This window comes from Muntiacus reevesi, chromosome 10 (genome assembly GCF_963930625.1).
Source record: "Muntiacus reevesi chromosome 10, mMunRee1.1, whole genome shotgun sequence".
NCBI lineage: Eukaryota > Metazoa > Chordata > Mammalia > Artiodactyla > Cervidae > Muntiacus > Muntiacus reevesi.
Window position 1 is genome coordinate 77,192,537 of NC_089258.1, and position 9,805 is coordinate 77,202,341.

Genomic DNA, 9,805 nt, shown 5'->3' on the forward strand with positions numbered 1-9,805 from the left:
GTTTTTTATTGATCTCTCCAGCACCAATTAATCAGCTCACTGGACCAGGCAGTTAGTACATTAAAAATTGTCAGGGAGGCCGTGCATCTTGCAAAATGTCTAAAAAATATTCGGCTGGCAAATTTCGTTTTTCTTTGGCATGCAACAGTCCTCAGGCGGCAGAACTCCCACTCAGGAGGGGCCTCTACCTCTGGGGCTCACATACGGGAAGTATTCAGGGTGCAGGGGGGCTTCCGGGAGGAGGTGACCTTTTCATCCCTGATATGCATCTTTCCTTCCACTTTTGTTCCCGGCATCCCACGCGGCATCGGGTCTCCTTCCCCCAAGACCATTGGGAATTTTCAGGGAAGGGGCGCTTGCTCGGAACCTCCCGTCCTGACTGCCATGCGGGCAGGACCTCCCCATCTGTAACTGCCCTTGGGACCGACCAGGCACCAGACCCATAGGCAGGTTTCCGTTCCTGGGATGTCGGCACTTTTAACTTGTCCTGACGGTGCCAAAGCCAGCTCTCTGGGGCAGGGTCACTGCTAAACTTGGTAAGCTCTGTCTCTTGGCAGGTGGCTGCGTATCACGCCGCCCTGTCCCTGGCACCCGGCGATGCGCCTGAAGTCTGTCCATGGAATGTTCTGGACAGCCCCACCCACGCAGTCACACTGTCCATTGTGGCAAACCCTTGCCACTTGTCTTTTATCGCCCCTCTTGAAAATGATTAACGGCTTGGCTGTACTTTCTTGTTTAATTTATTTGAGTTTTGATTTTATTGAAGTGTAGTTGATTTACAAGGTTGTGTTAGCTTCAGTATACAGCAAAGTGATTCAGTTATACAAAACCACACACACACACACACATATATGTATATGTTCATTCTTTTTTAGATTCTTTTGTACTTTCTGAATTAAATAAAACATGGGCAGCATAACCAGGGGCTTCAACATCATTTCTTGGGGGTAGAAATTTGTTTTCTGGTTTTCCCATTGTTGTCACTGTTTTGCATTTTTTTCCGATCACTTTCCAAAGCAAGCCCCGTTTTTATGGTGTGTGTGGTTTTTTTTTTTTTTTTTGTGGCAAGTGAAGTCCCAAGCAGCCTACCTGCATGGTCTGAGCTGTCTGCTTCCTTCCGGAGGGCTCCATGCCCCCTCCCTCTCTCACCCTCCAGGCCCTCTCCCTTCGCTCCCCACGGGCTGAGGGGAGCTCTGTGTATCTCCCCCCGCCCCAGGCTACACCGTTCACTCCGGGTCCCCAGCTCTGGAACCAGGGCCGGCAGCCCCCATCTGAGCCGCAGGGAGGGGGCAGTGGACAGGGTCGGCCCCTGCCTGTGGCTGGAGGGCTTATCTCTCCCCTGCACCCAGCGCCACCTGCCCTTATTAATTGGTATACGATGGGGCTCGGGCATATAATCTCATATTGATTTTCTCTCTGGACGCCACAGCTTTATTTGCTCACATCTGCCTCGTGTTTAACAGGCGCTTTGCTCTGGAAATGAGAGGCGTTATCGGGCAGCTCGGTTTCTTTTCCTGGGGCACACAGGCACGCACACACCCTCACGCTGCAGCCGGTGGCCCAGGCTGGCCTCTCCCTGACCCTCCCTCGGAGGCATTCCTGGGGGGGGCGCTGGGGTAGAGGACAGTGACCCGGAAGGGCCGTCTCCGAGACTTCCTGTCTTTGCACTTGACCTCGCGCACTGGGTCTGACCCTGCCTGCTGCGAAAGTGCCTTTGGCTTTGGGGGTCAGACCTGGGTTCAAGTCCACCTGCTCTCCGCAGGTGCCCTTGACGTTGGCATTGTTCTGCACCGCAGTATCTTTTTAAATTAATTAATGAATCTTATATTTTTAAGTTACTTATTTTGGGGTTCTCTGGGTCTTTGTTTCTGGTTGCAGCGAGTGGGGGGGTACTCTCAAGTTGCGGTGCACGGGCTTCTCATCACGGTGGTTTCTCTCGTTGCAGAGCGTGGGCTCTAGGGCACTCGGGGCTCAGTAGCTGTGGGGCATGGGCTTAAGTTGCCCCAAGGCATGTGGGATCTTCCCAGGCCAGGGATCAAACCCGTGGGACCTGGATGGGCTGGCAGCATTCCAACCACTGGACCACCAGGGAAATCCTAATCTTCCTGAAGTTCAGTTGATTCACAACGCTGTGTTCTTTTCTGCTGTGCCACCTGCAGTATCTTCTTTATCTGAGAAGAAGACAGCATACCTGCTTTGTAGGACTCTCGGGAAACGAGTCTCGGGCATCATGCACAGTGCCAGGCACTTACTAGGTGCTTAGTAAACAGTGGCCACGGTCAGCCCCTGCTGGCATGAGAGATCCCAGCCTTGGGTGCTGGGGAGAAAAGAAAAGAGATACCCCGACCAGTCACCGTGTCCCGTGGGGCGGGGAGCACAGGTCCCCAGGCCCAGGGTGCAGGGACAGAGCCTGGGCCCCGAGGCACTTCTGTCTCCGCCCCCTGTCTGAGCCCCACCTGCATCTGGGGGTTTTGATTTTCTCCTCTGATTACCGTCCTGCCTCTGGGCTGGTCCGCCCTGGGGTTTTGGTAGCAAAGGGAAGGCGTAGAGGCCAGAGGTAAACACCAATTTCCTATTGACACAACATTAATTCTCCTGCTCAGACAGGTGAATGTGCTTCACTCACTTTACCAAGATTAATGATGTGTGTTTGCCCCACTAGGAGAGGTCTAATGGGGGGTTCTGAACGTGGACCTTCTGGGGGACTCTGCGGAAGAGGCTGGCAAGCAGCTCCACGTGGGAAGGACCAGCCCCTCCACCACTTCCAGCGTCATCCCTCCCCCTGGAAGGAGCAGGAGGAATTGTTTGTTAAAGAATGTGTCCTGCCCCCGGGGGGACTCTGACTGAGGGGGAGGCCTTCTGCCCAGACCTGCACCCTGAGGCCTGGAGGTCAGCTCCCCCACACCCCCTTGGCTGTCCCCTGAAACTCTCTTCCCACCTGTGCAAACCTGGGGGGGGGGTGTCCTTATCTCTACTCGCACCCGAGGCTGTTGTCAAAGGTCGGGTCCGTCTCTGGGGCATTGCTCTGAAGAGTGACAGAGTATTGGAGTGGACAGGCCAGGCCCTCTGAAGTGGGGCTTCTGGTAGAGAAGCACCAGGACCACCGTGGGAACAAGGCTGGACCCTGGCAGCCTCTGTGTTGTTACTTTGCAGGTTCAGCACAAAGCTTCCCTGCTGGCACAGTGGGAAGGCATCTGCCTGCCAAGCAAGAGATGTGGATTCCATCCCTGGGTCAGGAAGATCCCCTGGAGAAGGAAGCAACAATCCACTCCAGTATTCCTCCAGTATTCTGTCCTGGGGAATCCCATGGACAGAGGACCTGGTGGGCTACAATCCATAGGGTTGCAAAGAGTCGAACACAATATAGCGACTGAACAACAACAGTAGGTTCAGTGCAGCTCAAACATGGCAAGAAGGGGCCCGCGGCTCGGCTCTTTGCAGCTGAACAGGTCAAGACAGATAGAGGAGGTTGGAGGGTCGGGGAAGGAAATGGAGGAGGTTGCTACTCCAAATGCTGGACTATCAGGGTCCCCTAACGGTGTCCTCAGCCTTGAGGGGGACTGACAGACCAGGCCATCTCCTCCAAGACTGTCTGAGTCGGCAGAGCCCCGCAAGGAAGCCATGTCGCTCCCCACAATGAGGGCTGGGTGCTGCTCTCATCAGGAATTGACCACGGCTTGGAGCTATTAAATACCCGAGAAAGGGAAAGGGAAAGTGAAAGTCACTCAGTCGTGTCCCACTCTTTGCAACCCCATGGACTATGCAGTCCATAGAATTCTCCAGGCCAGAATACTGGAGTGGGGAGCCTTTCCCTCTTCCAGGGGATCTTCCCAACCCAGGGATTGGACCCAGGTCTCCTGCAGTGCAGGCAAGATTCTTTACCAGATGAGCCACGAGGGAAGCCCCAAGAATACTGGAGTAGGTAGTCTATCCCTTCTCCAGCGGGTCTTCCCGACTCAGGAATTGAATCAGGGTTTCCAGCATTGCAGGTGGATTCTTTACCAACTGAGCTATGAGGGAAGGACGTAACACCAGGGATGGGAGATTTAATCCAATTTAACCCAGTCCCTTTCTGTCACTAAGGATGGTCCATTATCCGGGGGCCAGAGCTGAGAGCAGAAAGTGGGGAATAAAGAGAGGAAGCCTGGGAAATCCGAACCCAGGCCAGCTCCCCTTCGTCCATCTGTCCCCTCGTCCCCCACAGGCTCCGTGGCAGGGCCAGCCTGTACGCAAACAACAGGATTCACAGATGCATTTTCTTGCTCTGTTAGTATTCTTTCAGCTATAAATTTTAGAAACCCAACGCATCCTGACTCAAGACACTAGGATGTGTCTTGTGTCCTGAGAAGGCTTAGAGGGGCACCACGCCTGGCTGAAAAAAGCGCCACCGGTCCAATTCCACTCTCTCCCGCCTCTCAGGTCTCCTGGGGTGGCCGCCTCCCGGGACAGGTGGACGGCCAGGCCACAGGGTGCGGCAGGTAGAGCGGGAAGCCCGCGCTCCCAGAGCAACCGGGCCCTTCGCTCATTGGCTGGGACCGAGCCGCAGGCCCATCCCTGGACCGACGGGTCACAGGACCAAGGAGCTGGCTTTCGCTGATTGGCTCAGGGCCGCGTCACTCATCTGCACCTGGGGATGGGGCGAGCCCGCCCGCCCACACAACATCAATCAAACGTGGCAGGAGGGTTGTTCTCGGTGGAAACTCAGGGTGGCCTTATCAGAGGCCGCAGGGATCCATGCCCGGCGAGCCCAAACCACAGAAGCGCTCTCCTCCTCACAGGAAGGAAGCTGCCGTTCGCTGGGCAGGGCACGGTACTCTACAGCGTTGCTGCAGCTGGGCCACGGAGACCCCGCGCGGCCCGTTTCCTCGTGGTCCGTGGCGCCCCGGCCAAAGGGCGCTGGAAATGCGAGGCTGTCGCTCAGAACCTAGCGGGGCGGGTGAGCAGATTCCTCAGTTCCAGCAGGGTCTCTTGCAGAATCCTTGGAGGTTTGAGTTGTCGGAACGTCCCACAGAATCACAGTCACAGGGCTGATGCCGGTGACGGCGGAAAATCGGAAGGGTCCTGCCATCCCTCCGTCTTTCCTGGGGAAGAGCATCTTTTCCACTCACCCTGGCTGCCTTCCGCGACTATGCGCTTCTCTGTCCCCTGGGCAGGAAGGGAAGGCTGCGGAACTCTTCGCAGGTCACCGAATAAACTCAGGGAGAGCCGAAACTCGTGGATGTAAGTCAAACTGGCTGTTGAAGGTCACCATTTATGAGGGACTTCCCTGGAGGTCCAGTGGTTAAGAGCCCACCCTCCCAAAGCAGGGGTCCAGGGTTCCATCCCCGGTGGGGTAGCTAAGACCCCACATACCTCAACTACAGAAGCCCTTTCCCCGCAAAGAAGAGCCCCTGTGGCAGCAAAGACCCAGCACAGCCAAAATCAGTTGAGAGCTAGACAGATTAAATGTATTTGTTAAAATCACCACTTGCCACATTTGTCCACTCCCAAGTCCTGGGACACTTGGTAACCAGGCACATTCCAGGGCCTCACCCACCCAAGGGGGAGTATCCCAGAAGGGCCCTACGAATCTGTATCTCTGGCGAGTCCTGTGGTCACACAAGCTTGGGAAGCTGTCGAAATGAACATCTTCTCTGGCTGTGGTGTGTCTGCTCCACCCAGGAACACTGGATGTCAATTATACAGCAGCAGAAACCATACCGAGGGCAATGGTGTACACTTTAGCCGTGCGCTGCAGTGCACTTGATCAGTGAGCCTTTGATGACGGGACCCTCCAGGTCCTCATACACCTGCAAGCTGACACAGCCCTGGCTTTCCAGGGTGGCTCAAAACGGTAACGAATCTGCCTGCAATGTGGGAAACCTGGATTCAATCCCTGGGTCGGAAAGACCCCCTGGGGAAGGGAATGGCAACCCACTCCAGTATTCTTGCCTGGAGAATCCCCATGGATAGAAGATCCTGGTGGGCTACAGTCCATGGGGTTGCAAAGACGAGTGAGCAACTTTCATTTTCACTTTCACATATCTGCGAGTCAACACAGCCCTGGCCTTAGAGTGGAAGACAAGGAATGTTGACCTTGGGTAGGTAGATTCACAGCATTTGAAGCCACGTATTAATAAAACAGGAGAAGGGAATGGCAACCCACTCCAGTGTTCTTCCCTGGAAAATCCTATGGGCTACAGTCCATGGGGTCCCTAAGAGTCGGACGTGACTGAGCCACTGAACAATAACAACAACAACAGCTGATTCACTTTGCTGTATCGCAAAAACTAACACGACATCGTAAAGTAGAGATACTCTAATAAAAGTAATAATAAATGTTGTTGCTCAGTTGCCAAGTCACACCCAACTCTTTACGACCCCGTGGACTGCAGTAGGCCAGGTTTCATAAATAAATAAATAATTTAGTATTTAAAATAAATAATTTGTTATTTAAATAATAAATAAAAGGAGGAAAAAAGAGAACGGGGCATTTCAGAAGTATAGGCCCCCATGGGCATTTGGCGATACAAAACTCAGCTTAGGTCAGTGCATCTCTTTGCGTCTAAGTTTTTCTGTTTGGTTTTGGTTTTGGTTTTGGTCGCACTGGGACTTCCGTGCATCGCGCCAGCTTTCTCTCTGTTGCAGAGCATGGGCTCCAGAGCACACGGGCTCAGCAGTTGCAGCCCGTGGGCCCCTCGAGTTGCGCAGGTTGACTTGCCCCAGGGCACATGGGATCTTTAGTTCCCCAGCCAGTGATGGAACCTGCGTCCCCTGCCTTGGAGGGTGGATTCTCAACCACTGCACACCAGGGCAGTCCCCTGACTGTTTTTTTATTGAGCTCCTAACTTGGGCCACGCTGTGTGCCCTGTGAAAAGAAGGGTTGTCTACACCCACTTACGTGCTCATACCCGCACTCCATCTTCTCACACTGCCGTTGTGTTCCTGCAAACCAACTGGAGATCTTGTCAAAAATGCAGACGTGGATTTGGGAGGGTTGAGATGGGGCCTGAGAGCCTGCCTTCCTACAAGGCCCCAGGTGAGGTCACTGCTGCTGGAGTGTGGACCGTGTCCAGGGTATCCAGGCTTTAGAGCAGGATGGGTCAGGCAGGAGGGGATGGAGCCCGTGGGTTCCAGGCCTGGAGATATGCTGGGAAAGGGGGGATCACCCCCTGGACGAGGCCTGCCCTGCCTACAGACCAGTTAAAGTTTCTATAAAAGGCATGGTCCTGTCCCAGAGAAACATATCTGCAAGCTGAATCCAGCCCTCGGCATCTGGCTTGGCTCCCTGTCCCAGAGTCCAGAACCACAGGCTTTTATTAATAGCAGGTAAATAGATCTGGTCACACACCAAGCCTTCCATAACCTCTATAGATAGCGACTGACCTGCCGGCGCTTGGGTACTTTCAGGACTGGGTATCTGTGACTTTGAATCTGCCTGTCCCGCTGCAGAGAAGACCCATTTAGGACGGAGTCTGCCACTTCCTGAGCTTTGCAGGTGGCGCTAGTGGTAAAGAACCCCCCTGCCAGTGCAGGAGATGTAAGAGACACGGGTTTGATCCCTGGGTCAGGAAGATCCCCTGGAGGAGGGCATGGCAACCCACTCCAGTATTCTTGCCTGGAGAATCCCATGGACAGAGGAGCCTGGCAGACTATAGTCCATGGGGTGGCAAAGAGTCAGACACGACGGAAGCGACTTAGCACGCACGCACTACCACTTCCTGGGTGTCTGAATTTGAGGAGGAAGGAGGGGCGCGTCCACTCCTTTTTATACCTTGTAGGTGATTTCAGCGCATCTTCTGCTGGGTCTTGCTGACACCCATGTCAGCTTCACTTTACGAACTGGATTTCAAGAGGTTGCCTAACTTGGTCACAGTGACCCAGAAACTACTTGGTGATGTGGCAACTCAAACTGGGGACTGTCGGGGTGCACATCCCTCTTGAAATAACATAGCAGATGCTGTTGGGTGTCTGTACAGGTCAGGCATGCCTGTGAGTTCTGATCTACTCATCCCATCTTACGGATGAGTAGACTGAGGCGCAGAGGTCGTCACTCATCCAAGAACACAGACAGTGGTGTTGCCAGCATTCGAGCCCAGCTCTAACGGAATGCAGTTCCGTCTGCCACACTCAGGGAAGACTCAGGCTGGTTGATGTCTGGGGCAGGAAGAGGGGTTGCCAGCAGTGTGATTTTAGTTCCCAGTCTCCTCATTGATTGTCACCATTGGGATATGGCCACTCAGAACCTGCTCAGATGCTGCCATCCTTACCTTCACCCTCGCCCTATTCGGGACAGGCAGGTCTGGGTTCTTTCTACACTGGAAGCCACAGACAGGAGGGCTGTGGATGGGACAGAGTCTTTTCTGCTTGCAGGAGCCTGGCCTGGGCTGCTGGCAGAGCAGGACTCTGTCACTCCTGGGAGCCCAGGCCAAATTGCTTTCTCTTTGCTCATCCCCAAAAAGCTTGTCATGTGGTCAAATTGCAAGAGGCATGAATATTCTAAAAGTTGTGTTGTTTTGTTTCTTTGACTCAGCAGATACAGGAAGGCCCTTTGTGAATGAAAAGGGGAAGTGAGGGGGAGTCTATGACTTATGATTTCTTTATGATGGATGAAGCGAAACAGTCCTGAGTTCCCCCCAGCTACACACCACACATGCGTGTGCTCACATGTGCACACGCATGCGTCTGCAGAGGACAAAACTTGCCCCAGACTACCCTCAGCCATCTGGGCTATTCATTTCCAGCCCTTCTCCTCCTTCAGACTCCGAGTCTGGTCCCTGGACAAGGCCTGAGCCATGCTTCTCTGTCGCTTGGCACCTGTGCTCGGGAGCAGGGGTGCGGTAGGGGGACGCCAGGAAGGCTGGACTCCTTGGTCCTGAGATTCCAGGGACAGGGACCCCCAGAATTTGGACACTGTAGGAGATTTTGTTTAGTTTAGCAAACGTTTCCCCAGCGGGAAAAAACTTTCCCTGGGTTTGATTTAATACTGACCTCAAACAACGTGGACTTCCCTGTGGCTCAGAGGGTAAAGCGTCTGCCCGCAACGCGGGAGACCTGGGTTCAATCCCTGGGTCGGGAAGATCTCCTGGAGAAGGAAATGGCAACCCACTCCAGTATTCTTGCCTGGAAAATCCCATGGATGGAGAAGCCTGGTAGGCTATAGTCCATGGGGTCACAAAGAGTCGGACACGACTGAGTAACCTCACCAAACAGTGTGAATCAGACACACAAGACTTACAGCTGTAATAGAGTGTTAGGATGGTAATATAGTTACAAAGAGAGCAAGAGTCTGCTTTCTTGTCCCTGACTGCTTTATTCCTCCATACCTGCCTCATGACTTTGCACCTGGAGTATGCTGAGAGGGGCTTCCCCAGTGACTCAGCGGTAAAGAATCTGCCTGCAACGCAGGAATCGCAGGAGACAGTTTCTATCATAGGGTTAGGAAGATCCCCTGGAGTAGGGAATGGCAACCCACTCCAGTTTTCGTGCCTGAAGAATCCCATGGACAGAGGAGCCTGGCGATTAACAGTCTACAGGGTTGTAAAGAGTCAGACATAAGTGAATTGACTTAGCATGAACGTATGCATGCATGCACACATATGTTGCGAGTCTCCTCCAGGCGACTCCTCCTCCCAAACTCTCTGCAAAGTGCTCAGGAAATCCTGGGCCCCTAACCTTGCCTCCAGAGCTTTTTTCTCTGTGGCTGTGCCCAGAGGGTCCTCAGGTCCTCCCAGTGGCCCCACCTGCTGCAGCTCAGCCTCCCGTGTTAGCTTGTGACCAGGAGCACACACAGGGGATGTTTGTTTATTTCCTTCCCACCTTGCAA